At 34.9% G+C, this 327-nt stretch overlaps 1 protein-coding gene across 1 annotated transcript in view; it reads right to left on the bottom strand.

The window, feature by feature from the left end:
• Positions 1 to 327, bottom strand: part of pcdh15b (protocadherin-related 15b) — a 216475-nt gene that overhangs the window by 30841 nt on the left and 185307 nt on the right. The window lies entirely within an intron of this gene.

Here is a 327-nt window from a genome sequence, read left to right on the forward strand (position 1 = left end):
AAATTGACGCGTTTCAGAAAGGCGGGGCATAGAGGAGAAACAAAAATGTACAGTATGTGGAAAATAATTTTTTGAACCTTAAACCGCATAAACATTGCATTACAGCAAATACACAACATAATGTTCTTTTTAGCAATGTCATATGACCCCTTTAATTTATGCTGTTTCTGTGATTGATGAAACTGAGAGACAGAAATAAGTTAAAGGAAACTTAAAGGGTTAGTTCACCCACAAATGAAAATTAGGCTGCATTTTACTCACCCCCAATGCATCCTAGGTGTATATGACTTTCTTCTTTCAGACTAATCCAGTCGGAGTTATATTAAA

Source organism: Sinocyclocheilus anshuiensis, unplaced genomic scaffold (genome assembly GCF_001515605.1).
Source record: "Sinocyclocheilus anshuiensis isolate Anshui unplaced genomic scaffold, SAMN03320099.WGS_v1.1 scaffold466, whole genome shotgun sequence".
NCBI lineage: Eukaryota > Metazoa > Chordata > Actinopteri > Cypriniformes > Cyprinidae > Sinocyclocheilus > Sinocyclocheilus anshuiensis.